Here is a 24549-nt window from a genome sequence, read left to right as displayed (position 1 = left end):
AAATATAGCAGTTGATATGTATGGTGCATATTTCATACCTGCACTACTTTGACCACTCTGTATTCACAGTCGTATTTCACGTGGTTTGCACTACTTTAGTTGCATTAAGAAATGAACCAACGTCTATTGGCATTTATCAACGAACATGAAAGCCTTACAAACTAAGCACACCCTTAACAACAGCCTCGGTGGCCAAGTGGTAAGGCGTCGGTCTCGTAAACCGAAGATCCTGGGTTCAATCCCCATCAGGGGCTTTTTCTTTTGTAGAAATATAGCAGTTGATATGTATGGTGCATATTTCATACCTGCACTACTTTGACCACTCTGTATTCACAGTCGTATTTCACGTGGTTTGCACTACTTTAGTTGCATTAAGAAATGAACCAACGTCTATTGGCATTTATCAACGAACATGAAAGCCTTACAAACTAAGCACACCCTTAGCAACAGCCTCGGTGGCCAAGTGGTAAGGCGTCGGTCTCGTAAACCGAAGATCCTGGGTTCAATCCCCAGTCGGGGCTCATTTTTTTACTGATCAACAAAACATTCACGAGAGGTCGGGTCCCACAGAACTGAACCATGGACAAGCTAAATTCTCCCTTGACATCTTGCAGATAAACGTATGCGGTGCATCCCTGGAGAAAGGGATGAGTGAGAAGAAGAGCATGTGGAAGTCATTTCAAATACCACATGTGTAAACTGCACAACAAAAATTGAGAAAAGTACACAGACAAACGGAGACGAATCCATTACTATCTGCTAGTATATGATAGGTGCAGGCTCAGTTTGATACGTTTCACTTGATTATATATTTCGAAATTTCTCTTTTGACCAAATGAAGAAAAACAACAATGAAAAGCAGTACAGTCTCACTCTCGATAAAAATCAGGAAGATACCACTTACCTTTAGCAAAGTATGAAAGGAAAGGTCTGTCATGTAGATGTATGAGGTGCACTGAGTTTCACTGCCAGTGACATGTGACACAATTCCATTGACTCTCAGCAAGGACCATTCATATGAAGTAAACGTATAAACGTTGCTGTGCTGTGCTCCCCCTTGGCCAAATGGTGAGGCGTCGGGCTGATAAACTGGAGAAGATCTCAGGTTCAATCCACAATTGGGCTTAACTGGATTTTCATTCTTCGCTCGGTAAGGGGTATACAACTCAGGTTGTCTTTGAAAGATGACAGTCACATATCTATCACATCTCATATGCCCTTGACTCGTTGGAATATACTGACACGTATGAAAGAAGGTGAAGGTTGCAGCTATGATATTCTTTAGCGACAGAGGCCGAGAAGTTGTGTTGCAGGAAAACTAATTGGACTAACGATACTGATGCAATGCGCTGAAACATGTATGCTGGACGTTTATTTCAGGTGTGCAAATTGTGTCTAGATCCTGCCAGTATGAACTTAATTTACGAACAATTATAACTGAGTGTGACATTAGAGTATACGTCATTTATTTGGCATACTTTACAGGGACTTTCTCACACATAGTGCAAATTTGAATCACATGACCATGGGTAAGATTTGTCACTTAGATATGGCTGAAAAAGTGCCTTATTCCAATTGTGTTTGTTTGCCCTTTGTCAGCCTCGGTGGCCAAGTGGTAAGGCGTCGGTCTCGTAAACCGAAGATCCTGGGTTCAATCCCCAGTCGGGGCTTTTTCTTTTGTAGAAATATAGCAGTTGATATGTATGGTACATATTTTATACCTGCACTACTTTGACCACTCTGTATTCACAGTCGTATTTCACGTGGTTTGCACTACTTTAGTTGCATTAAGAAATGAACCAACGTCTATTGGCATTTATCAACGAACATGAAAGCCTTACAAACTAAGCACACCCTTAGCAACAGCCTCGGTGGCCAAGTGGTAAGGCGTCGGTCTCGTAAACCGAAGATCCTGGGTTCAATCCCCAGTCGGGGCTTTTTCTTTTGTAGAAATATAGCAGTTGATATGTATGGTGCATATTTCATACCTGCACTACTTTGACCACTCTGTATTCACAGTCGTATTTCACGTGGTTTGCACTACTTTAGTTGCATTAAGAAATGAACCAACGTCTATTGGCATTTATCAACGAACATGAAAGCCTTACAAACTAAGCACACCCTTAGCAACAGCCTCGGTGGCCAAGTGGTAAGGCGTCGGTCTCGTAAACCGAAGATCCTGGGTTCAATCCCCAGTCGGGGCTCATTTTTTTACTGATCAACAAAACATTCACGAGAGGTCGGGTCCCACAGAACTGAACCATGGACAAGCTAAATTCTCCCTTGACATCTTGCAGATAAACGTATGCGGTGCATCCCTGGAGAAAGGGATGAGTGAGAAGAAGAGCATGTGGAAGTCATTTCAAATACCACATGTGTAAACTGCACAACAAAAATTGAGAAAAGTACACAGACAAACGGAGACGAATCCATTACTATCTGCTAGTATATGATAGGTGCAGGCTCAGTTTGATACGTTTCACTTGATTATATATTTCGAAATTTCTCTTTTGACCAAATGAAGAAAAACAACAATGAAAAGCAGTACAGTCTCACTCTCGATAAAAATCAGGAAGATACCACTTACCTTTAGCAAAGTATGAAAGGAAAGGTCTGTCATGTAGATGTATGAGGTGCACTGAGTTTCACTGCCAGTGACATGTGACACAATTCCATTGACTCTCAGCAAGGACCATTCATATGAAGTAAACGTATAAACGTTGCTGTGCTGTGCTCCCCCTTGGCCAAATGGTGAGGCGTCGGGCTGATAAACTGGAGGAGATCTCAGGTTCAATCCACAATTGGGCTTAACTGGATTTTCATTCTTCGCTCGGTAAGGGGTATACAACTCAGGTTGTCTTTGAAAGATGACAGTCACATATCTATCACATCTCATATGCCCTTGACTCGTTGGAATATACTGACACGTATGAAAGAAGGTGAAGGTTGCAGCTATGATATTCTTTAGTGACAGAGGCCGAGAAGTTGTGTTGCAGGAAAACTAATTGGACTAACGATACTGATGCAATGCGCTGAAACATGTATGCTGGACGTTTATTTCAGGTGTGCAAATTGTGTCTAGATCCTGCCAGTATGAACTTAATTTACGAACAATTATAACTGAGTGTGACATTAGAGTATACGTCATTTATTTGGCATACTTTACAGGGACTTTCTCACACATAGTGCAAATTTGAATCACATGACCATGGGTAAGATTTGTCACTTAAATATGGCTGAAAAAGTGCCTTATTCCAATTGTGTTTGTTTGCCCTTTGTCAGCCTCGGTGGCCAAGTGGTAAGGCGTCGGTCTCGTAAACCGAAGATCCTGGGTTCAATCCCCAGTCGGGGCTTTTTCTTTTGTAGAAATATAGCAGTTGATATGTATGGTGCATATTTCATACCTGCACTACTTTGACCACTCTGTATTCACAGTCGTATTTCACGTGGTTTGCACTACTTTAGTTGCATTAAGAAATGAACCAACGTCTATTGGCATTTATCAACGAACATGAAAGCCTTACAAACTAAGCACACCCTTAACAACAGCCTCGGTGGCCAAGTGGTAAGGCGTCGGTCTCGTAAACCGAAGATCCTGGGTTCAATCCCCAGTAGGGGCTTTTTCTTTTGTAGAAATATAGCAGTTGATATGTATGGTGCATATTTCATACCTGCACTACTTTGACCACTCTGTATTCACAGTCGTATTTCACGTGGTTTGCACTACTTTAGTTGCATTAAGAAATGAACCAACGTCTATTGGCATTTATCAACGAACATGAAAGCCTTACAAACTAAGCACACCCTTAACAACAGCCTCGGTGGCCAAGTGGTAAGGCGTCGGTCTCGTAAACCGAAGATCCTGGGTTCAATCCCCAGTCGGGGCTTTTTCTTTTGTAGAAATATAGCAGTTGATATGTATGGTGCATATTTCATACCTGCACTACTTTGACCACTCTGTATTCACAGTCGTATTTCACGTGGTTTGCACTACTTTAGTTGCATTAAGAAATGAACCAACGTCTATTGGCATTTATCAACGAACATGAAAGCCTTACAAACTAAGCACACCCTTAACAACAGCCTCGGTGGCCAAGTGGTAAGGCGTCGGTCTCGTAAACCGAAGATCCTGGGTTCAATCCCCAGTAGGGGCTTTTTCTTTTGTAGAAATATAGCAGTTGATATGTATGGTGCATATTTCATACCTGCACTACTTTGACCACTCTGTATTCACAGTCGTATTTCACGTGGTTTGCACTACTTTAGTTGCATTAAGAAATGAACCAACGTCTATTGGCATTTATCAACGAACATGAAAGCCTTACAAACTAAGCACACCCTTAGCAACAGCTTCGGTGGCCAAGTGGTAAGGCGTCGGTCTCGTAAACCGAAGATCCTGGGTTCAATCCCCAGTCGGGGCTCATTTTTTTACTGATCAACAAAACATTCACGAGAGGTCGGGTCCCACAGAACTGAACCATGGACAAGCTAAATTCTCCCTTGACATCTTGCAGATAAACGTATGCGGTGCATCCCTGGAGAAAGGGATGAGTGAGAAGAAGAGCATGTGGAAGTCATTTCAAATACCACATGTGTAAACTGCACAACAAAAATTGAGAAAAGTACACAGACAAACGGAGACGAATCCATTACTATCTGCTAGTATATGATAGGTGCAGGCTCAGTTTGATACGTTTCACTTGATTATATATTTCGAAATTTCTCTTTTGACCAAATGAAGAAAAACAACAATGAAAAGCAGTACAGTCTCACTCTCGATAAAAATCAGGAAGATACCACTTACCTTTAGCAAAGTATGAAAGGAAAGGTCTGTCATGTAGATGTATGAGGTGCACTGAGTTTCACTGCCAGTGACATGTGACACAATTCCATTGACTCTCAGCAAGGACCATTCATATGAAGTAAACGTATAAACGTTGCTGTGCTGTGCTCCCCCTTGGCCAAATGGTGAGGCGTCGGGCTGATAAACTGGAGGAGATCTCAGGTTCAATCCACAATTGGGCTTAACTGGATTTTCATTCTTCGCTCGGTAAGGGGTATACAACTCAGGTTGTCTTTGAAAGATGACAGTCACATATCTATCACATCTCATATGCCCTTGACTCGTTGGAATATACTGACACGTATGAAAGAAGGTGAAGGTTGCAGCTATGATATTCTTTAGCGACAGAGGCCGAGAAGTTGTGTTGCAGGAAAACTAATTGGACTAACGATACTGATGCAATGCGCTGAAACATGTATGCTGGACGTTTATTTCAGGTGTGCAAATTGTGTCTAGATCCTGCCAGTATGAACTTAATTTACGAACAATTATAACTGAGTGTGACATTAGAGTATACGTCATTTATTTGGCATACTTTACAGGGACTTTCTCACACATAGTGCAAATTTGAATCACATGACCATGGGTAAGATTTGTCACTTAAATATGGCTGAAAAAGTGCCTTATTCCAATTGTGTTTGTTTGCCCTTTGTCAGCCTCGGTGGCCAAGTGGTAAGGCGTCGGTCTCGTAAACCGAAGATCCTGGGTTCAATCCCCAGTCGGGGCTTTTTCTTTTGTAGAAATATAGCAGTTGATATGTATGGTGCATATTTCATACCTGCACTACTTTGACCACTCTGTATTCACAGTCGTATTTCACGTGGTTTGCACTACTTTAGTTGCATTAAGAAATGAACCAACGTCTATTGGCATTTATCAACGAACATGAAAGCCTTACAAACTAAGCACACCCTTAACAACAGCCTCGGTGGCCAAGTGGTAAGGCGTCGGTCTCGTAAACCGAAGATCCTGGGTTCACTCCCCAGTAGGGGCTTTTTCTTTTGTAGAAATATAGCAGTTGATATGTATGGTGCATATTTCATACCTGCACTACTTTGACCACTCTGTATTCACAGTCGTATTTCACGTGGTTTGCACTACTTTAGTTGCATTAAGAAATGAACCAACGTCTATTGGCATTTATCAACGAACATGAAAGCCTTACAAACTAAGCACACCCTTAACAACAGCCTCGGTGGCCAAGTGGTAAGGCGTCGGTCTCGTAAACCGAAGATCCTGGGTTCAATCCCCAGTCGGGGCTTTTTCTTTTGTAGAAATATAGCAGTTGATATGTATGGTACATATTTTATACCTGCACTACTTTGACCACTCTGTATTCACAGTCGTATTTCACGTGGTTTGCACTACTTTAGTTGCATTAAGAAATGAACCAACGTCTATTGGCATTTATCAACGAACATGAAAGCCTTACAAACTAAGCACACCCTTAGCAACAGCCTCGGTGGCCAAGTGGTAAGGCGTCGGTCTCGTAAACCGAAGATCCTGGGTTCAATCCCCAGTCGGGGCTTTTTCTTTTGTAGAAATATAGCAGTTGATATGTATGGTGCATATTTCATACCTGCACTACTTTGACCACTCTGTATTCACAGTCGTATTTCACGTGGTTTGCACTACTTTAGTTGCATTAAGAAATGAACCAACGTCTATTGGCATTTATCAACGAACATGAAAGCCTTACAAACTAAGCACACCCTTAGCAACAGCTTCGGTGGCCAAGTGGTAAGGCGTCGGTCTCGTAAACCGAAGATCCTGGGTTCAATCCCCAGTCGGGGCTCATTTTTTTACTGATCAACAAAACATTCACGAGAGGTCGGGTCCCACAGAACTGAACCATGGACAAGCTAAATTCTCCCTTGACATCTTGCAGATAAACGTATGCGGTGCATCCCTGGAGAAAGGGATGAGTGAGAAGAAGAGCATGTGGAAGTCATTTCAAATACCACATGTGTAAACTGCACAACAAAAATTGAGAAAAGTACACAGACAAACGGAGACGAATCCATTACTATCTGCTAGTATATGATAGGTGCAGGCTCAGTTTGATACGTTTCACTTGATTATATATTTCGAAATTTTTCTTTTGAGCAAATGAAGAAAAACAACAATGAAAAGCAGTACAGTCTCACTCTCGATAAAAATCAGGAAGATACCACTTACCCTTAGCAAAGTATGAAAGGAAAGGTCTGTCATGTAGATGTATGAGGTGCACTGAGTTTCACTGCCAGTGACATGTGACACAATTCCATTGACTCACAGCAAGGACCATTCATATGAAGTAAACGTATAAACGTTGCTGTGCTGTGCTCCCCCTTGGCCAAATGGTGAGGCGTCGGGCTGATAAACTGGAGGAGATCTCAGGTTCAATCCACAATTGGGCTTAACTGGATTTTCATTCTTCGCTCGGTAAGGGGTATACAACTCAGGTTGTCTTTGAAAGATGACAGTCACATATCTATCACATCTCATATGCCCTTGACTCGTTGGAATATACTGACACGTATGAAAGAAGGTGAAGGTTGCAGCTATGATATTCTTTAGTGACAGAGGCCGAGAAGTTGTGTTGCAGGAAAACTAATTGGACTAACGATACTGATGCAATGCGCTGAAACATGTATGCTGGACGTTTATTTCAGGTGTGCAAATTGTGTCTAGATCCTGCCAGTATGAACTTAATTTACGAACAATTATAACTGAGTGTGACATTAGAGTATACGTCATTTATTTGGCATACTTTACAGGGACTTCCTCACACATAGTGCAAATTTGAATCACATGACCATGGGTAAGATTTGTCACTTAGATATGGCTGAAAAAGTGCCTTATTCCAATTGTGTTTGTTTGCCCTTTGTCAGCCTCGGTGGCCAAGTGGTAAGGCGTCGGTCTCGTAAACCGAAGATCCTGGGTTCAATCCCCAGTCGGGGCTCATTTTTTTACTGATCAACAAAACATTCACGAGAGGTCGGGTCCCACAGAACTGAACCATGGACAAGCTAAATTCTCCCTTGACATCTTGCAGATAAACGTATGCGGTGCATCCCTGGAGAAAGGGATGAGTGAGAAGAAGAGCATGTGGAAGTCATTTCAAATACCACATGTGTAAACTGCACAACAAAAATTGAGAAAAGTACACAGACAAACGGAGACGAATCCATTACTATCTGCTAGTATATGATAGGTGCAGGCTCAGTTTGATACGTTTCACTTGATTATATATTTCGAAATTTCTCTTTTGACCAAATGAAGAAAAACAACAATGAAAAGCAGTACAGTCTCACTCTCGATAAAAATCAGGAAGATACCACTTACCTTTAGCAAAGTATGAAAGGAAAGGTCTGTCATGTAGATGTATGAGGTGCACTGAGTTTCACTGCCAGTGACATGTGACACAATTCCATTGACTCTCAGCAAGGACCATTCATATGAAGTAAACGTATAAACGTTGCTGTGCTGTGCTCCCCCTTGGCCAAATGGTGAGGCGTCGGGCTGATAAACTGGAGAAGATCTCAGGTTCAATCCACAATTGGGCTTAACTGGATTTTCATTCTTCGCTCGGTAAGGGGTATACAACTCAGGTTGTCTTTGAAAGATGACAGTCACATATCTATCACATCTCATATGCCCTTGACTCGTTGGAATATACTGACACGTATGAAAGAAGGTGAAGGTTGCAGCTATGATATTCTTTAGCGACAGAGGCCGAGAAGTTGTGTTGCAGGAAAACTAATTGGACTAACGATACTGATGCAATGCGCTGAAACATGTATGCTGGACGTTTATTTCAGGTGTGCAAATTGTGTCTAGATCCTGCCAGTATGAACTTAATTTACGAACAATTATAACTGAGTGTGACATTAGAGTATACGTCATTTATTTGGCATACTTTACAGGGACTTTCTCACACATAGTGCAAATTTGAATCACATGACCATGGGTAAGATTTGTCACTTAGATATGGCTGAAAAAGTGCCTTATTCCAATTGTGTTTGTTTGCCCTTTGTCAGCCTCGGTGGCCAAGTGGTAAGGCGTCGGTCTCGTAAACCGAAGATCCTGGGTTCAATCCCCAGTCGGGGCTTTTTCTTTTGTAGAAATATAGCAGTTGATATGTATGGTACATATTTTATACCTGCACTACTTTGACCACTCTGTATTCACAGTCGTATTTCACGTGGTTTGCACTACTTTAGTTGCATTAAGAAATGAACCAACGTCTATTGGCATTTATCAACGAACATGAAAGCCTTACAAACTAAGCACACCCTTAGCAACAGCCTCGGTGGCCAAGTGGTAAGGCGTCGGTCTCGTAAACCGAAGATCCTGGGTTCAATCCCCAGTCGGGGCTTTTTCTTTTGTAGAAATATAGCAGTTGATATGTATGGTGCATATTTTATACCTGCACTACTTTGACCACTCTGTATTCACAGTCGTATTTCACGTGGTTTGCACTACTTTAGTTGCATTAAGAAATGAACCAACGTCTATTGGCATTTATCAACGAACATGAAAGCCTTACAAACTAAGCACACCCTTAACAACAGCCTCGGTGGCCAAGTGGTAAGGCGTCGGTCTCGTAAACCGAAGATCCTGGGTTCAATCCCCAGTGGGGGCTTTTTCTTTTGTAGAAATATAGCAGTTGATATGTATGGTGCATATTTCATACCTGCACTACTTTGACCACTCTGTATTCACAGTCGTATTTCACGTGGTTTGCACTACTTTAGTTGCATTAAGAAATGAACCAACGTCTATTGGCATTTATCAACGAACATGAAAGCCTTACAAACTAAGCACACCCTTAGCAACAGCCTCGGTGGCCAAGTGGTAAGGCGTCGGTCTCGTAAACCGAAGATCCTGGGTTCAATCCCCAGTCGGGGCTCATTTTTTTACTGATCAACAAAACATTCACGAGAGGTCGGGTCCCACAGAACTGAACCATGGACAAGCTAAATTCTCCCTTGACATCTTGCAGATAAACGTATGCGGTGCATCCCTGGAGAAAGGGATGAGTGAGAAGAAGAGCATGTGGAAGTCATTTCAAATACCACATGTGTAAACTGCACAACAAAAATTGAGAAAAGTACACAGACAAACGGAGACGAATCCATTACTATCTGCTAGTATATGATAGGTGCAGGCTCAGTTTGATACGTTTCACTTGATTATATATTTCGAAATTTCTCTTTTGACCAAATGAAGAAAAACAACAATGAAAAGCAGTACAGTCTCACACTCGATAAAAATCAGGAAGATACCACTTACCCTTAGCAAAGTATGAAAGGAAAGGTCTGTCATGTAGATGTATGAGGTGCACTGAGTTTCACTGCCAGTGACATGTGACACAATTCCATTGACTCTCAGCAAGGACCATTCATATGAAGTAAACGTATAAACGTTGCTGTGCTGTGCTCCCCCTTGGCCAAATGGTGAGGCGTCGGGCTGATAAACTGGAGGAGATCTCAGGTTCAATCCACAATTGGGCTTAACTGGATTTTCATTCTTCGCTCGGTAAGGGGTATACAACTCAGGTTGTCTTTGAAAGATGACAGTCACATATCTATCACATCTCATATGCCCTTGACTCGTTGGAATATACTGACACGTATGAAAGAAGGTGAAGGTTGCAGCTATGATATTCTTTAGTGACAGAGGCCGAGAAGTTGTGTTGCAGGAAAACTAATTGGACTAACGATACTGATGCAATGCGCTGAAACATGTATGCTGGACGTTTATTTCAGGTGTGCAAATTGTGTCTAGATCCTGCCAGTATGAACTTAATTTACGAACAATTATAACTGAGTGTGACATTAGAGTATACGTCATTTATTTGGCATACTTTACAGGGACTTTCTCACACATAGTGCAAATTTGAATCACATGACCATGGGTAAGATTTGTCACTTAGATATGGCTGAAAAAGTGCCTTATTCCAATTGTGTTTGTTTGCCCTTTGTCAGCCTCGGTGGCCAAGTGGTAAGGCGTCGGTCTCGTAAACCGAAGATCCTGGGTTCAATCCCCAGTCGGGGCTTTTTCTTTTGTAGAAATATAGCAGTTGATATGTATGGTACATATTTTATACCTGCACTACTTTGACCACTCTGTATTCACAGTCGTATTTCACGTGGTTTGCACTACTTTAGTTGCATTAAGAAATGAACCAACGTCTATTGGCATTTATCAACGAACATGAAAGCCTTACAAACTAAGCACACCCTTAACAACAGCCTCGGTGGCCAAGTGGTAAGGCGTCGGTCTCGTAAACCGAAGATCCTGGGTTCAATCCCCAGTCGGGGCTCATTTTTTTACTGATCAACAAAACATTCACGAGAGGTCGGGTCCCACAGAACTGAACCATGGACAAGCTAAATTCTCCCTTGACATCTTGCAGATAAACGTATGCGGTACATCCCTGGAGAAAGGGATGAGTGAGAAGAAGAGCATGTGGAAGTCATTTCAAATACCACATGTGTAAACTGCACAACAAAAATTGAGAAAAGTACACAGACAAACGGAGACGAATCCATTACTATCTGCTAGTATATGATAGGTGCAGGCTCAGTTTGATACGTTTCACTTGATTATATATTTCGAAATTTCTCTTTTGACCAAATGAAGAAAAACAACAATGAAAAGCAGTACAGTCTCACTCTCGATAAAAATCAGGAAGATACCACTTACCTATAGCAAAGTATGAAAGGAAAGGTCTGTCATGTAGATGTATGAGGTGCACTGAGTTTCACTGCCAGTGACATGTGACACAATTCCATTGACTCTCAGCAAGGACCATTCATATGAAGTAAACGTATAAACGTTGCTGTGCTGTGCTCCCCCTTGGCCAAATGGTGAGGCGTCGGGCTGATAAACTGGAGGAGATCTCAGGTTCAATCCACAATTGGGCTTAACTGGATTTTCATTCTTCGCTCGGTAAGGGGTATACAACTCAGGTTGTCTTTGAAAGATGACAGTCACATATCTATCACATCTCATATGCCCTTGACTCGTTGGAATATACTGACACGTATGAAAGAAGGTGAAGGTTGCAGCTATGATATTCTTTAGTGACAGAGGCCGAGAAGTTGTGTTGCAGGAAAACTAATTGGACTAACGATACTGATGCAATGCGCTGAAACATGTATGCTGGACGTTTATTTCAGGTGTGCAAATTGTGTCTAGATCCTGCCAGTATGAACTTAATTTACGAACAATTATAACTGAGTGTGACATTAGAGTATACGTCATTTATTTGGCATACTTTACAGGGACTTTCTCACACATAGTGCAAATTTGAATCACATGACCATGGGTAAGATTTGTCACTTAGATATGGCTGAAAAAGTGCCTTATTCCAATTGTGTTTGTTTGCCCTTTGTCAGCCTCGGTGGCCAAGTGGTAAGGCGTCGGTCTCGTAAACCGAAGATCCTGGGTTCAATCCCCAGTCGGGGCTTTTTCTTTTGTAGAAATATAGCAGTTGATATGTATGGTACATATTTTATACCTGCACTACTTTGACCACTCTGTATTCACAGTCGTATTTCACGTGGTTTGCACTACTTTAGTTGCATTAAGAAATGAACCAACGTCTATTGGCATTTATCAACGAACATGAAAGCCTTACAAACTAAGCACACCCTTAACAACAGCCTCGGTGGCCAAGTGGTAAGGCGTCGGTCTCGTAAACCGAAGATCCTGGGTTCAATCCCCAGTCGGGGCTCATTTTTTTACTGATCAACAAAACATTCACGAGAGGTCGGGTCCCACAGAACTGAACCATGGACAAGCTAAATTCTCCCTTGACATCTTGCAGATAAACGTATGCGGTACATCCCTGGAGAAAGGGATGAGTGAGAAGAAGAGCATGTGGAAGTCATTTCAAATACCACATGTGTAAACTGCACAACAAAAATTGAGAAAAGTACACAGACAAACGGAGACGAATCCATTACTATCTGCTAGTATATGATAGGTGCAGGCTCAGTTTGATACGTTTCACTTGATTATATATTTCGAAATTTCTCTTTTGACCAAATGAAGAAAAACAACAATGAAAAGCAGTACAGTCTCACTCTCGATAAAAATCAGGAAGATACCACTTACCTATAGCAAAGTATGAAAGGAAAGGTCTGTCATGTAGATGTATGAGGTGCACTGAGTTTCACTGCCAGTGACATGTGACACAATTCCATTGACTCTCAGCAAGGACCATTCATATGAAGTAAACGTATAAACGTTGCTGTGCTGTGCTCCCCCTTGGCCAAATGGTGAGGCGTCGGGCTGATAAACTGGAGGAGATCTCAGGTTCAATCCACAATTGGGCTTAACTGGATTTTCATTCTTCGCTCGGTAAGGGGTATACAACTCAGGTTGTCTTTGAAAGATGACAGTCACATATCTATCACATCTCATATGCCCTTGACTCGTTGGAATATACTGACACGTATGAAAGAAGGTGAAGGTTGCAGCTATGATATTCTTTAGTGACAGAGGCCGAGAAGTTGTGTTGCAGGAAAACTAATTGGACTAACGATACTGATGCAATGCGCTGAAACATGTATGCTGGACGTTTATTTCAGGTGTGCAAATTGTGTCTAGATCCTGCCAGTATGAACTTAATTTACGAACAATTATAACTGAGTGTGACATTAGAGTATACGTCATTTATTTGGCATACTTTACAGGGACTTTCTCACACATAGTGCAAATTTGAATCACATGACCATGGGTAAGATTTGTCACTTAGATATGGCTGAAAAAGTGCCTTATTCCAATTGTGTTTGTTTGCCCTTTGTCAGCCTCGGTGGCCAAGTGGTAAGGCGTCGGTCTCGTAAACCGAAGATCCTGGGTTCAATCCCCAGTCGGGGCTTTTTCTTTTGTAGAAATATAGCAGTTGATATGTATGGTACATATTTTATACCTGCACTACTTTGACCACTCTGTATTCACAGTCGTATTTCACGTGGTTTGCACTACTTTAGTTGCATTAAGAAATGAACCAACGTCTATTGGCATTTATCAACGAACATGAAAGCCTTACAAACTAAGCACACCCTTAACAACAGCCTCGGTGGCCAAGTGGTAAGGCGTCGGTCTCGTAAACCGAAGATCCTGGGTTCAATCCCCAGTCGGGGCTCATTTTTTTACTGATCAACAAAACATTCACGAGAGGTCGGGTCCCACAGAACTGAACCATGGACAAGCTAAATTCTCCCTTGACATCTTGCAGATAAACGTATGCGGTACATCCCTGGAGAAAGGGATGAGTGAGAAGAAGAGCATGTGGAAGTCATTTCAAATACCACATGTGTAAACTGCACAACAAAAATTGAGAAAAGTACACAGACAAACGGAGACGAATCCATTACTATCTGCTAGTATATGATAGGTGCAGGCTCAGTTTGATACGTTTCACTTGATTATATATTTCGAAATTTCTCTTTTGACCAAATGAAGAAAAACAACAATGAAAAGCAGTACAGTCTCACTCTCGATAAAAATCAGGAAGATACCACTTACCTATAGCAAAGTATGAAAGGAAAGGTCTGTCATGTAGATGTATGAGGTGCACTGAGTTTCACTGCCAGTGACATGTGACACAATTCCATTGACTCTCAGCAAGGACCATTCATATGAAGTAAACGTATAAACGTTGCTGTGCTGTGCTCCCCCTTGGCCAAATGGTGAGGCGTCGGGCTGATAAACTGGAGGAGATCTCAGGTTCAATCCACAATTGGGCTTAACTGGATTTTCATTCTTCGCTCGGTAAGGGGTATACAACTCAGGTTGTCTTTGAAAGATGACAGTCACATATCTATCACATCTCATATGCCCTTGACTCGTTGGAATATACTGACACGTATGAAAGAAGGTGAAGGTTGCAGCTATGATATTCTTTAGTGACAGAGGCCGAGAAGTTGTGTTGCAGGAAAACTAATTGGACTAACGATACTGATGCAATGCGCTGAAACATGTATGCTGGACGTTTATTTCAGGTGTGCAAATTGTGTCTAGATCCTGCCAGTATGAACTTAATTTACGAACAATTATAACTGAGTGTGACATTAGAGTATACGTCATTTATTTGGCATACTTTACAGGGACTTCCTCACACATAGTGCAAATTTGAATCACATGACCATGGGTAAGATTTGTCACTTAGATATGGCTGAAAAAGTGCCTTATTCCAATTGTGTTTGTTTGCCCTTTGTCAGCCTCGGTGGCCAAGTGGTAAGGCGTCGGTCTCGTAAACCGAAGATCCTGGGTTCAATCCCCAGTTGGGGCTTTTTCTTTTGTAGAAATATAGCAGTTGATATGTATGGTACATATTTTATACCTGCACTACTTTGACCACTCTGTATTCACAGTCGTATTTCACGTGGTTTGCACTACTTTAGTTGCATTAAGAAATGAACCAACGTCTATTGGCATTTATCAACGAACATGAAAGCCTTACAAACTAAGCACACCCTTAACGACAGCCTCGGTGGCCAAGTGGTAAGGCGTCGGTCTCGTAAACCGAAGATCCGGGGTTCAATCCCCAGTCTGGGCTTTTTCTTTTGTAGAAATATAGCAGTTGATATGTATGGTGCATATTTCATACCTGCACTACTTTGACCACTCTGTATTCACAGTCGTATTTCACGTGGTTTGCACTACTTTAGTTGCATTAAGAAATGAACCAACGTCTATTGGCATTTATCAACGAACATGAAAGCCTTACAAACTAAGCACACCCTTAACAACAGCCTCGGTGGCCAAGTGGTAAGGCGTCGGTCTCGTAAACCGAAGATCCTGGGTTCAATCCCCAGTCGGGGCTCATTTTTTTACTGATCAACAAAACATTCACGAGAGGTCGGGTCCCACAGAACTGAACCATGGACAAGCTAAATTCTCCCTTGACATCTTGCAGATAAACGTATGCGGTACATCCCTGGAGAAAGGGATGAGTGAGAAGAAGAGCATGTGGAAGTCATTTCAAATACCACATGTGTAAACTGCACAACAAAAATTGAGAAAAGTACACAGACAAACGGAGACGAATCCATTACTATCTGCTAGTATATGATAGGTGCAGGCTCAGTTTGATACGTTTCACTTGATTATATATTTCGAAATTTCTCTTTTGACCAAATGAAGAAAAACAACAATGAAAAGCAGTACAGTCTCACTCTCGATAAAAATCAGGAAGATACCACTTACCTTTAGCAAAGTATGAAAGGAAAGGTCTGTCATGTAGATGTATGAGGTGCACTGAGTTTCACTGCCAGTGACATGTGACACAATTCCATTGACTCTCAGCAAGGACCATTCATATGAAGTAAACGTATAAACGTTGCTGTGCTGTGCTCCCCCTTGGCCAAATGGTGAGGCGTCGGGCTGATAAACTGGAGGAGATCTCAGGTTCAATCCACAATTGGGCTTAACTGGATTTTCATTCTTCGCTCGGTAAGGGGTATACAACTCAGGTTGTCTTTGAAAGATGACAGTCACATATCTATCACATCTCATATGCCCTTGACTCGTTGGAATATACTGACACGTATGAAAGAAGGTGAAGGTTGCAGCTATGATATTCTTTAGCGACAGAGGCCGAGAAGTTGTGTTGCAGGAAAACTAATTGGACTAACGATACTGATGCAATGCGCTGAAACATGTATGCTGGACGTTTATTTCAGGTGTGCAAATTGTGTCTAGATCCTGCCAGTATGAACTTAATTTACGAACAATTATAACTGAGTGTGACATTAGAGTATACGTCATTTATTTGGCATACTTTACAGGGACTTCCTCACACATAGTGCAAATTTGAATCACATGACCATGGGTAAGATTTGTCACTTAGATATGGCTGAAAAAGTGCCTTATTCCAATTGTGTTTGTTTGCCCTTTGTCAGCCTCGGTGGCCAAGTGGTAAGGCGTCGGTCTCGTAAACCGAAGATCCTGGGTTCAATCCCCAGTTGGGGCTTTTTCTTTTGTAGAAATATAGCAGTTGATATGTATGGTACATATTTTATACCTGCACTACTTTGACCACTCTGTATTCACAGTCGTATTTCACGTGGTTTGCACTACTTTAGTTGCATTAAGAAATGAACCAACGTCTATTGGCATTTATCAACGAACATGAAAGCCTTACAAACTAAGCACACCCTTAACAACAGCCTCGGTGGCCAAGTGGTAAGGCGTCGGTCTCGTAAACCGAAGATCCGGGGTTCAATCCCCAGTCGGGGCTTTTTCTTTTGTAGAAATATAGCAGTTGATATGTATGGTGCATATTTCATATCTGCACTACTTTGACCACTCTGTATTCACAGTCGTATTTCACGTGGTTTGCACTACTTTAGTTGCATTAAGAAATGAACCAACGTCTATTGGCATTTATCAACGAACATGAAAGCCTTACAAACTAAGCACAACCTTAACAACAGCCTCGGTGGCCAAGTGGTAAGGCGTCGGTCTCGTAAACCGAAGATCCTGGGTTCAATCCCCAGTCGGGGCTCATTTTTTTACTGATCAACAAAACATTCACGAGAGGTCGGGTCCCACAGAACTGAACCATGGACAAGCTAAATTCTCCCTTGACATCTTGCAGATAAACGTATGCGGTACATCCCTGGAGAAAGGGATGAGTGAGAAGAAGAGCATGTGGAAGTCATTTCAAATACCACATGTGTAAACTGCACAACAAAAATTGAGAAAAGTACACAGACAAACGGAGACGAATCCATTACTATCTGCTAGTATATGATAGGTGCAGGCTCAGTTTGATACGTTTCACTTGATTATATATTTCGAAATTTCTCTTTTGACCAAATGAAGAAAAACAACAATGAAAAGCAGTACAGTCTCACTCTCGATAAAAATCAGGAAGATACCACTTACCTTTAGCAAAGTATGAAAGGAAAGGTCTGTCATGTAGATGTATGAGGTGCACTGAGTTTCACTGCCAGTGACATGTGACACAATTCCATTGACTCTCAGCAAGGACCATTCATATGAAGTAAACGTATAAACGTTGCTGTGCTGTGCTCCCCCTTGGCCAAATGGTGAGGCGTCGGGCTGATAAACTGGAGGAGATCTCAGGTTCAATCCACAATTGGGCTTAACTGGATTTTCATTCTTCGCTCGGTAAGGGGTATACAACTCAGGTTGTCTTTGAAAGATGACAGTCACATATCTATCACATCTCATATGCCCTTGACTCGTTGGAATATACTGACACGTATGAAAGAAGGTGAAGGTTGCAGCTATGATATTCTTTAGTGACAGAGGCCGAGAAGTTGTGTTGCAGGAAAACTAATTGGACTAACGATACTGATGCAATGCGCTGAAACATGTATGCTGGACGTTTATTTCAGGTGTGCAAATTGTGTCTAGATCCTGCCAGTATGAACTTAATTTACGAACAATTATAACTGAGTGTGACATTAGAGTATACGTCATTTATTTGGCATACTTTACAGGGACTTCCTCACACATAGTGCAAATTTGAATCACATGACCATGGGTAAGATTTGTCACTTAGATATGGCTGAAAAAGTGCCTTATTCCAATTGTGTTTGTTTGCCCTTTGTCAGCCTCGGTGGCCAAGTGGTAAGGCGTCGGTCTCGTAAACCGAAGATCCTGGGTTCAATCCCCAGTCGGGGCTTTTTCTTTTGTAGAAATATAGCAGTTGATATGTATGGTACATATTTTATACCTGCACTACTTTGACCACTCTGTATTCACAGTCGTATTTCACGTGGTTTGCACTACTTTAGTTGCATTAAGAAATGAACCAACGTCTATTGGCATTTATCAACGAACATGAAAGCCTTACAAACTAAGCACACCCTTAGCAACAGCCTCGGTGGCCAAGTGGTAAGGCGTCGGTCTCGTAAACCGAAGATCCTGAGTTCAATCCCCAGTCTGGGCTTTTTCTTTTGTAGAAATATAGCAGTTGATATGTATGGTGCATATTTCATACCTGCACTACTTTGATCACTCTGTATTCACAGTCGTATTTCACGTGGTTTGCACTACTTTAGTTGCATTAAGAAATGAACCAACGTCTATTGGCATTTATCAACGAACATGAAAGCCTTACAAACTAAGCACACCCTTAACAACAGCCTCGGTGGCCAAGTGGTAAGGCGTCGGTCTCGTAAACCGAAGATCCGGGGTTCAATCCCCAGTCGGGGCTTTTTCTTTTGTAGAAATATAGCAGTTGATATGTATGGAGCATATTTCATACCTGCACTACTTTGACCACTCTGTATTCACAGTCGTATTTCACGTGGTTTGCACTACTTTAGTTGCATTAAGAAATGAACCAACGTCTATTGGCATTTATCAACGAACATGAAAGCCTTACAAACAAAGCACACCCTTAGCAACAGCCTCGGTGGCCAAGTGGTAAGGCGTCGGTCTCGTAAACCGAAGATCCTGGGTTCAATCCCCAGTCGGGGCTCATTTTTTACTGATCAACAAAACATTCACGAGAGGTCGGGTCCCACAGAACTGAACCATGGACAAGCTAAATTCTCCCTTGACATCTTGCAGATAAACGTATGCGGTACATCCCTGGAGAAAGGGATGAGTGAGAAGAAGAGCATGTGGAAGTCATTTCAAATACCACATGTGTAAACTGCACAACAAAAATTGAGAAAAGTACACAGACAAACGGAGACGAATCCATTACTATCTGCTAGTATATGATAGGTGCAGGCTCAGTTTGATACGTTTCACTTGATTATATATTTCGAAATTTCTCTTTTGACCAAATGAAGAAAAACAACAATGAAAAGCAGTACAGTCTCACTCTCGATAAAAATCAGGAAGATACCACTTACCTTTAGCAAAGTATGAAAGGAAAGGTCTGTCATGTAGATGTATGAGGTGCACTGAGTTTCACTGCCAGTGACAAGTGACACAATTCCATTGACTCTCAGCAAGGACCATTCATATGAAGTAAACGTATAAACGTTGCTGTGCTGTGCTCCCCCTTGGCCAAATGGTGAGGCGTCGGGCTGATAAACTGGAGGAGATCTCAGGTTCAATCCACAATTGGGCTTAACTGGATTTTCATTCTTCGCTCGGTAAGGGGTATACAACTCAGGTTGTCTTTGAAAGATGACAGTCACATATCTATCACATCTCATATGCCCTTGACTCGTTGGAATATACTGACACGTATGAAAGAAGGTGAAGGTTGCAGCTATGATATTCTTTAGTGACAGAGGCCGAGAAGTTGTGTTGCAGGAAAACTAATTGGACTAACGATACTGATGCAATGCGCTGAAACATGTATGCTGGACGTTTATTTCAGGTGTGCAAATTGTGTCTAGATCCTGCCAGTATGAACTTAATTTACGAACAATTATAACTGAGTGTGACATTAGAGTATACGTCATTTATTTGGCATACTTTACAGGGACTTCCTCACACATAGTGCAAATTTGAATCACATGACCATGGGTAAGATTTGTCACTTAGATATGGCTGAAAAAGTGCCTTATTCCAATTGTGTTTGTTTGACTTTTGTCAGCCTCGGTGGCCAAGTGGTAAGGCGTCGGTCTCGTAAACCGAAGATCCTGGGTTCAATCCCCAGTTGGGGCTTTTTCTTTTGTAGAAATATAGCAGTTGATATGTATGGTACATATTTCATACCTGCACTACTTTGACCACTCTGTATTCACAGTCGTATTTCACGTGGTTTGCACTACTTTAGTTGCATTAAGAAATGAACCAACGTCTATTGGCATTTATCAACGAACATGAAAGCCTTACAAACTAAGCACACCCTTAACAACAGCCTCGGTGGCCAAGTGGTAAGGCGTCGGTTTCGTAAACCGAAGATCCGGGGTTCAATCCCCAGTCGGGGCTTTTTCTTTTGTAGAAATATAGCAGTTGATATGTATGGTGCATATTTCATACCTGCACTACTTTGACCACTCTGTATTCACAGTCGTATTTCACGTGGTTTGCACTACTTTAGTTGCATTAAGAAATGAACCAACGTCTATTGGCATTTATCAACGAACATGAAAGCCTTACAAACAAAGCACACCCTTAGCAACAGCCTCGGTGGCCAAGTGGTAAGGCGTCGGTCTCGTAAACCGAAGATCCTGGGTTCAATCCCCAGTCGGGGCTCATTTTTTTACTGATCAACAAAACATTCACGAGAGGTCGGGTCCCACAGAACTGAACCATGGACAAGCTAAATTCTCCCTTGACATCTTGCAGATAAACGTATGCGGTACATCCCTGGAGAAAGGGATGAGTGAGAAGAAGAGCATGTGGAAGTCATTTCAAATACCACATGTGTAAACTGCACAACAAAAATTGAGAAAAGTACACAGACAAACGGAGACGAATCCATTACTATCTGCTAGTATATGATAGGTGCAGGCTCAGTTTGATACGTTTCACTTGATTATATATTTCGAAATTTCTCTTTTGACCAAATGAAGAAAAACAACAATGAAAAGCAGTACAGTCTCACTCTCGATAAAAATCAGGAAGATACCACTTACCTTTAGCAAAGTATGAAAGGAAAGGTGTGCCATGTAGATGTATGAGGTGCACTGAGTTTCACTGCCAGTGACATGTGACACAATTCCATTGACTCTCAGCAAGGACCATTCATATGAAGTAAACGTATAAACGTTGCTGTGCTGTGCTCCCCCTTGGCCAAATGGTGAGGCGTCGGGCTGATAAACTGGAGGAGATCTCAGGTTCAATCCACAATTGGGCTTAACTGGATTTTCATTCTTCGCTCGGTAAGGGGTATACAACTCAGGTTGTCTTTGAAAGATGACAGTCACATATCTATCACATCTCATATGCCCTTGACTCGTTGGAATATACTGACACGTATGAAAGAAGGTGAAGGTTGCAGCTATGATATTCTTTAGTGACAGAGGCCGAGAAGTTGTGTTGCAGGAAAACTAATTGGACTAACGATACTGATGCAATGCGCTGAAACATGTATGCTGGACGTTTATTTCAAGTGTGCAAATTGTGTCTAGATCCTGTCAGTAAGAACTTAATTTACGAACAATTATAACTGAGTGTGACATCAGAGTATACGTCATTTATTTGGCGTACTTTACAGGGACTTCCTCACACATAGTGCAAATTTGAATCACATGACCATGGGTAAGATTTGTCACTTAGATATGGCTGAAAAAGTGCCTTATTCCAATTGTGTTTGTTTGACTTTTGTCAGCCTCGGTGGCCAAGTGGTAAGGCGTCGGTCTCGTAAACCGAAGATCCTGGGTTCAATCCCCAGTTGGGGCTTTTTCTTTTGTAGAAATATAGCAGTTGATATGTATGGTACATATTTTATACCTGCACTACTTTGACCACTCTGTATTCACAGTCGTATTTCACGTGGTTTGCACTACTTTAGTTGCATTAAGAAATGAACCAACGTCTATTGGCATTTATAAACGAACATGAAAGCCTTACAAACTAAGCACACCCTTAACAACAGCCTCGGTGGCCAAGTGGTAAGGCGTCGGTCTCGTAAACCGAAGGTTCTGGGTTCAATCCCCAGTCGGGGCTTTTTCTTTTGTAGAAATATAGCAGTTGATATGTATGGTGCATATTTCATACCTGCACTACTTTGACCACTCTGTATTCACAGTCGCATTTCACGTGGTTTGCACTACTTTAGTTGCATTAAGAAATGAACCAACGTCTATTGGCATTTATCAACGAACATGAAAGCCTTACAAACTAAGCACACCCTTAGCAACAGCTTCGGTGGCCAAGTGGTAAGGCGTCGGTCTCGTAAACCGAAGATCCTGGGTTCAATCCCCAGTCGGGGCTCATTTTTTTACTGATCAACAAAACATTCACGAGAGGTCGGGTCCCACAGAACTGAACCATGGACAAGCTAAATTCTCCCTTGACATCTTGCAGATAAACGTATGCGGTGCATCCCTGGAGAAAGGGATGAGTGAGAAGAAGAGCATGTGGAAGTCATTTCAAATACCACATGTGTAAACTGCACAACAAAAATTGAGAAAAGTACACAGACAAACGGAGACGAATCCATTACTATCTGCTAGTATATGATAGGTGCAGGCTCAGTTTGATACGTTTCACTTGATTATATATTTCGAAATTTCTCTTTTGACCAAATGAAGAAAAACAACAATGAAAAGCAGTACAGTCTCACTCTCGATAAAAATCAGGAAGATACCACTTACCTTTAGCAAAGTATGAAAGGAAAGGTGTGCCATGTAGATGTATGAGGTGCACTGAGTTTCACTGCCAGTGACATGTGACACAATTCCATTGACTCTCAGCAAGGACCATTCATATGAAGTAAACGTATAAACGTTGCTGTGCTGTGCTCCCCCTTGGCCAAATGGTGAGGCGTCGGGCTGATAAACTGGAGGAGATCTCAGGTTCAATCCACAATTGGGCTTAACTGGATTTTCATTCTTCGCTCGGTAAGGGGTATACAACTCAGGTTGTCTTTGAAAGATGACAGTCACATATCTATCACATCTCATATGCCCTTGACTCGTTGGAATATACTGACACGTATGAAAGAAGGTGAAGGTTGCAGCTATGATATTCTTTAGTGACAGAGGCCGAGAAGTTGTGTTGCAGGAAAACTAATTGGACTAACGATACTGATGCAATGCGCTGAAACATGTATGCTGGACGTTTATTTCAAGTGTGCAAATTGTGTCTAGATCCTGTCAGTAAGAACTTAATTTACAAACAATTATAACTGAGTGTGACATTAGAGTATACGTCATTTATTTGGCGTACTTTACAGGGACTTCCTCACACATAGTGCAAATTTGAATCACATGACCATGGGTAAGATTTGTCACTTAGATATGGCTGAAAAAGTGCCTTATTCCAATTGTGTTTGTTTGACTTTTGTCAGCCTCGGTGGCCAAGTGGTAAGGCGTCGGTCTCGTAAACCGAAGATCCTGGGTTCAATCCCCAGTGGGGGCTTTTTCTTTTGTAGAAATATAGCAGTTGATATGTATGGTACATATTTTATACCTGCACTACTTTGACCACTCTGTATTCACAGTCGCATTTCACGTGGTTTGCACTACTTTAGTTGCATTAAGAAATGAACCAACGTCTATTGGCATTTATCAACGAACATGAAAGCCTTACAAACTAAGCACACCGTTAGCAACAGCCTCGGTGGCCAAGTGGTAAGGCGTCGGTCTCGTAAACCGAAGATCCTGGGTTCAATCCCCAGTCGGGGCTTTTTCTTTTGTAGAAATATAGCAGTTGATATGTATGGTGCATATTTCATACAAGCACTACTTTGACCACTCTGTATTCACAGTCGTATTTCACGTGGTTTGCACTACTTTAGTTGCATTAAGAAATGAACCAACGTCTATTGGCATTTATCAACGAACATGAAAGCCTTACAAACTAAGCACACCCTTAGCAACAGCTTCGGTGGCCAAGTGGTAAGGCGTCGGTCTCGTAAACCGAAGATCCTGGGTTCAATCCCCAGTCGGGGCTCATTTTTTTACTGATCAACAAAACATTCACGAGTGGTCGGGTCCCACAGAACTGAACCATGGACAAGCTAAATTCTCCCTTGACATCTTGCAGATAAACGTATGCGGTGCATCCCTGGAGAAAGGGATGAGTGAGAAGAAGAGCATGTGGAAGTCATTTCAAATACCACATGTGTAAACTGCACAACAAAAATTGAGAAA

The 24549-nt window shown here is 41.8% G+C and overlaps 45 non-coding genes across 45 annotated transcripts; all 45 read left to right on the top strand.

Moving 5' to 3' along the window:
* The first annotated feature begins 182 nt into the window (after positions 1 to 182).
* On the top strand, positions 183 to 254 carry Trnat-cgu (transfer RNA threonine (anticodon CGU)). The gene has a single exon. It is a non-coding gene; the product is annotated as a tRNA-Thr (tRNA).
* Positions 255 to 449: 195 nt separating this feature from the next.
* Trnat-cgu (transfer RNA threonine (anticodon CGU)) lies at positions 450 to 521 on the top strand. Its single transcript has one exon. It is a non-coding gene; the product is annotated as a tRNA-Thr (tRNA).
* A 1077-nt stretch (positions 522 to 1598) lies between these two features.
* Positions 1599 to 1670, top strand: Trnat-cgu (transfer RNA threonine (anticodon CGU)). Its single transcript has one exon. It is a non-coding gene; the product is annotated as a tRNA-Thr (tRNA).
* Positions 1671 to 1865: 195 nt separating this feature from the next.
* Trnat-cgu (transfer RNA threonine (anticodon CGU)) lies at positions 1866 to 1937 on the top strand. The gene has a single exon. It is a non-coding gene; the product is annotated as a tRNA-Thr (tRNA).
* Positions 1938 to 2132: 195 nt separating this feature from the next.
* Trnat-cgu (transfer RNA threonine (anticodon CGU)) lies at positions 2133 to 2204 on the top strand. The gene has a single exon. It is a non-coding gene; the product is annotated as a tRNA-Thr (tRNA).
* A 1077-nt stretch (positions 2205 to 3281) lies between these two features.
* Trnat-cgu (transfer RNA threonine (anticodon CGU)) lies at positions 3282 to 3353 on the top strand. The gene has a single exon. It is a non-coding gene; the product is annotated as a tRNA-Thr (tRNA).
* A 195-nt stretch (positions 3354 to 3548) lies between these two features.
* Trnat-cgu (transfer RNA threonine (anticodon CGU)) lies at positions 3549 to 3620 on the top strand. The gene has a single exon. It is a non-coding gene; the product is annotated as a tRNA-Thr (tRNA).
* Positions 3621 to 3815: 195 nt separating this feature from the next.
* Positions 3816 to 3887, top strand: Trnat-cgu (transfer RNA threonine (anticodon CGU)). Its single transcript has one exon. It is a non-coding gene; the product is annotated as a tRNA-Thr (tRNA).
* A 195-nt stretch (positions 3888 to 4082) lies between these two features.
* Trnat-cgu (transfer RNA threonine (anticodon CGU)) lies at positions 4083 to 4154 on the top strand. Its single transcript has one exon. It is a non-coding gene; the product is annotated as a tRNA-Thr (tRNA).
* Positions 4155 to 4349: 195 nt separating this feature from the next.
* Trnat-cgu (transfer RNA threonine (anticodon CGU)) lies at positions 4350 to 4421 on the top strand. The gene has a single exon. It is a non-coding gene; the product is annotated as a tRNA-Thr (tRNA).
* Positions 4422 to 5498: 1077 nt separating this feature from the next.
* Trnat-cgu (transfer RNA threonine (anticodon CGU)) lies at positions 5499 to 5570 on the top strand. The gene has a single exon. It is a non-coding gene; the product is annotated as a tRNA-Thr (tRNA).
* Positions 5571 to 5765: 195 nt separating this feature from the next.
* On the top strand, positions 5766 to 5837 carry Trnat-cgu (transfer RNA threonine (anticodon CGU)). Its single transcript has one exon. It is a non-coding gene; the product is annotated as a tRNA-Thr (tRNA).
* A 195-nt stretch (positions 5838 to 6032) lies between these two features.
* Trnat-cgu (transfer RNA threonine (anticodon CGU)) lies at positions 6033 to 6104 on the top strand. The gene has a single exon. It is a non-coding gene; the product is annotated as a tRNA-Thr (tRNA).
* A 195-nt stretch (positions 6105 to 6299) lies between these two features.
* On the top strand, positions 6300 to 6371 carry Trnat-cgu (transfer RNA threonine (anticodon CGU)). The gene has a single exon. It is a non-coding gene; the product is annotated as a tRNA-Thr (tRNA).
* Positions 6372 to 6566: 195 nt separating this feature from the next.
* On the top strand, positions 6567 to 6638 carry Trnat-cgu (transfer RNA threonine (anticodon CGU)). The gene has a single exon. It is a non-coding gene; the product is annotated as a tRNA-Thr (tRNA).
* A 1077-nt stretch (positions 6639 to 7715) lies between these two features.
* Positions 7716 to 7787, top strand: Trnat-cgu (transfer RNA threonine (anticodon CGU)). The gene has a single exon. It is a non-coding gene; the product is annotated as a tRNA-Thr (tRNA).
* A 1077-nt stretch (positions 7788 to 8864) lies between these two features.
* Positions 8865 to 8936, top strand: Trnat-cgu (transfer RNA threonine (anticodon CGU)). The gene has a single exon. It is a non-coding gene; the product is annotated as a tRNA-Thr (tRNA).
* Positions 8937 to 9131: 195 nt separating this feature from the next.
* Positions 9132 to 9203, top strand: Trnat-cgu (transfer RNA threonine (anticodon CGU)). Its single transcript has one exon. It is a non-coding gene; the product is annotated as a tRNA-Thr (tRNA).
* A 195-nt stretch (positions 9204 to 9398) lies between these two features.
* Trnat-cgu (transfer RNA threonine (anticodon CGU)) lies at positions 9399 to 9470 on the top strand. Its single transcript has one exon. It is a non-coding gene; the product is annotated as a tRNA-Thr (tRNA).
* Positions 9471 to 9665: 195 nt separating this feature from the next.
* Positions 9666 to 9737, top strand: Trnat-cgu (transfer RNA threonine (anticodon CGU)). Its single transcript has one exon. It is a non-coding gene; the product is annotated as a tRNA-Thr (tRNA).
* Positions 9738 to 10814: 1077 nt separating this feature from the next.
* Positions 10815 to 10886, top strand: Trnat-cgu (transfer RNA threonine (anticodon CGU)). The gene has a single exon. It is a non-coding gene; the product is annotated as a tRNA-Thr (tRNA).
* Positions 10887 to 11081: 195 nt separating this feature from the next.
* Trnat-cgu (transfer RNA threonine (anticodon CGU)) lies at positions 11082 to 11153 on the top strand. Its single transcript has one exon. It is a non-coding gene; the product is annotated as a tRNA-Thr (tRNA).
* Positions 11154 to 12230: 1077 nt separating this feature from the next.
* On the top strand, positions 12231 to 12302 carry Trnat-cgu (transfer RNA threonine (anticodon CGU)). The gene has a single exon. It is a non-coding gene; the product is annotated as a tRNA-Thr (tRNA).
* A 195-nt stretch (positions 12303 to 12497) lies between these two features.
* Trnat-cgu (transfer RNA threonine (anticodon CGU)) lies at positions 12498 to 12569 on the top strand. The gene has a single exon. It is a non-coding gene; the product is annotated as a tRNA-Thr (tRNA).
* A 1077-nt stretch (positions 12570 to 13646) lies between these two features.
* On the top strand, positions 13647 to 13718 carry Trnat-cgu (transfer RNA threonine (anticodon CGU)). Its single transcript has one exon. It is a non-coding gene; the product is annotated as a tRNA-Thr (tRNA).
* Positions 13719 to 13913: 195 nt separating this feature from the next.
* Positions 13914 to 13985, top strand: Trnat-cgu (transfer RNA threonine (anticodon CGU)). The gene has a single exon. It is a non-coding gene; the product is annotated as a tRNA-Thr (tRNA).
* Positions 13986 to 15062: 1077 nt separating this feature from the next.
* On the top strand, positions 15063 to 15134 carry Trnat-cgu (transfer RNA threonine (anticodon CGU)). Its single transcript has one exon. It is a non-coding gene; the product is annotated as a tRNA-Thr (tRNA).
* A 195-nt stretch (positions 15135 to 15329) lies between these two features.
* Positions 15330 to 15401, top strand: Trnat-cgu (transfer RNA threonine (anticodon CGU)). Its single transcript has one exon. It is a non-coding gene; the product is annotated as a tRNA-Thr (tRNA).
* Positions 15402 to 15596: 195 nt separating this feature from the next.
* Trnat-cgu (transfer RNA threonine (anticodon CGU)) lies at positions 15597 to 15668 on the top strand. Its single transcript has one exon. It is a non-coding gene; the product is annotated as a tRNA-Thr (tRNA).
* Positions 15669 to 16745: 1077 nt separating this feature from the next.
* On the top strand, positions 16746 to 16817 carry Trnat-cgu (transfer RNA threonine (anticodon CGU)). The gene has a single exon. It is a non-coding gene; the product is annotated as a tRNA-Thr (tRNA).
* Positions 16818 to 17012: 195 nt separating this feature from the next.
* Trnat-cgu (transfer RNA threonine (anticodon CGU)) lies at positions 17013 to 17084 on the top strand. The gene has a single exon. It is a non-coding gene; the product is annotated as a tRNA-Thr (tRNA).
* A 195-nt stretch (positions 17085 to 17279) lies between these two features.
* Trnat-cgu (transfer RNA threonine (anticodon CGU)) lies at positions 17280 to 17351 on the top strand. The gene has a single exon. It is a non-coding gene; the product is annotated as a tRNA-Thr (tRNA).
* Positions 17352 to 18428: 1077 nt separating this feature from the next.
* On the top strand, positions 18429 to 18500 carry Trnat-cgu (transfer RNA threonine (anticodon CGU)). The gene has a single exon. It is a non-coding gene; the product is annotated as a tRNA-Thr (tRNA).
* A 195-nt stretch (positions 18501 to 18695) lies between these two features.
* Positions 18696 to 18767, top strand: Trnat-cgu (transfer RNA threonine (anticodon CGU)). The gene has a single exon. It is a non-coding gene; the product is annotated as a tRNA-Thr (tRNA).
* A 195-nt stretch (positions 18768 to 18962) lies between these two features.
* On the top strand, positions 18963 to 19034 carry Trnat-cgu (transfer RNA threonine (anticodon CGU)). Its single transcript has one exon. It is a non-coding gene; the product is annotated as a tRNA-Thr (tRNA).
* Positions 19035 to 19229: 195 nt separating this feature from the next.
* Positions 19230 to 19301, top strand: Trnat-cgu (transfer RNA threonine (anticodon CGU)). The gene has a single exon. It is a non-coding gene; the product is annotated as a tRNA-Thr (tRNA).
* A 1076-nt stretch (positions 19302 to 20377) lies between these two features.
* On the top strand, positions 20378 to 20449 carry Trnat-cgu (transfer RNA threonine (anticodon CGU)). The gene has a single exon. It is a non-coding gene; the product is annotated as a tRNA-Thr (tRNA).
* A 195-nt stretch (positions 20450 to 20644) lies between these two features.
* Positions 20645 to 20716, top strand: Trnat-cgu (transfer RNA threonine (anticodon CGU)). The gene has a single exon. It is a non-coding gene; the product is annotated as a tRNA-Thr (tRNA).
* Positions 20717 to 20911: 195 nt separating this feature from the next.
* On the top strand, positions 20912 to 20983 carry Trnat-cgu (transfer RNA threonine (anticodon CGU)). Its single transcript has one exon. It is a non-coding gene; the product is annotated as a tRNA-Thr (tRNA).
* Positions 20984 to 22060: 1077 nt separating this feature from the next.
* Positions 22061 to 22132, top strand: Trnat-cgu (transfer RNA threonine (anticodon CGU)). The gene has a single exon. It is a non-coding gene; the product is annotated as a tRNA-Thr (tRNA).
* Positions 22133 to 22327: 195 nt separating this feature from the next.
* On the top strand, positions 22328 to 22399 carry Trnat-cgu (transfer RNA threonine (anticodon CGU)). The gene has a single exon. It is a non-coding gene; the product is annotated as a tRNA-Thr (tRNA).
* Positions 22400 to 22594: 195 nt separating this feature from the next.
* Trnat-cgu (transfer RNA threonine (anticodon CGU)) lies at positions 22595 to 22666 on the top strand. The gene has a single exon. It is a non-coding gene; the product is annotated as a tRNA-Thr (tRNA).
* A 1077-nt stretch (positions 22667 to 23743) lies between these two features.
* Positions 23744 to 23815, top strand: Trnat-cgu (transfer RNA threonine (anticodon CGU)). Its single transcript has one exon. It is a non-coding gene; the product is annotated as a tRNA-Thr (tRNA).
* Positions 23816 to 24010: 195 nt separating this feature from the next.
* Trnat-cgu (transfer RNA threonine (anticodon CGU)) lies at positions 24011 to 24082 on the top strand. Its single transcript has one exon. It is a non-coding gene; the product is annotated as a tRNA-Thr (tRNA).
* A 195-nt stretch (positions 24083 to 24277) lies between these two features.
* Positions 24278 to 24349, top strand: Trnat-cgu (transfer RNA threonine (anticodon CGU)). Its single transcript has one exon. It is a non-coding gene; the product is annotated as a tRNA-Thr (tRNA).
* Positions 24350 to 24549: the final 200 nt, after the last annotated feature.

The sequence above is a fragment of the Haliotis asinina genome, chromosome 7, assembly GCF_037392515.1.
Source record: "Haliotis asinina isolate JCU_RB_2024 chromosome 7, JCU_Hal_asi_v2, whole genome shotgun sequence".
In the NCBI taxonomy this organism is placed as follows: Eukaryota; Metazoa; Mollusca; class Gastropoda; order Lepetellida; family Haliotidae; genus Haliotis; species Haliotis asinina.
The sequence above is the reverse complement of the archived record's forward strand: the minus strand, read 5'-3'. Positions and strand labels throughout refer to the sequence as shown.